This window comes from Littorina saxatilis, linkage group LG17 (genome assembly GCF_037325665.1).
Source record: "Littorina saxatilis isolate snail1 linkage group LG17, US_GU_Lsax_2.0, whole genome shotgun sequence".
NCBI classification, from domain to species: domain Eukaryota; kingdom Metazoa; phylum Mollusca; class Gastropoda; order Littorinimorpha; family Littorinidae; genus Littorina; species Littorina saxatilis.
The window spans coordinates 63,226,762-63,227,150 of NC_090261.1; positions in this window are offsets into that span (position 1 = coordinate 63,226,762).

Here is a 389-nt window from a genome sequence, read left to right on the forward strand (position 1 = left end):
AATATTCATGAACCACGTGATACACCAGAACCAATCGTGGTGGAACAATATTACACAAGTCATTTGCATAAAGTGCACTCGGTGGCCTCCTGAAAAGGCAGCCTTAAATATTGAAGCGTAGTGAAGCGAAGCGTTGGAACAGAGTGACCCAAGCCGCCGGTTTACCAGCAAGACCTACCGTTCACGCGTGAACGGTACTATTTTTAGAATCCTAGAATTCTTGTGAATTTCGGAGCTGGCTTGTTTCTAGCAGGCAAAATTGAGTTTGTGTAACACAGGAAGTTGTGAAATACGTCACGGCAAAATTGTTACCAAAAACATCATAGATCGTATTGTGCAGGGTCAACTGCAACAAACTCAAACCGAGCCATTCATTCCTTCTTGTATTT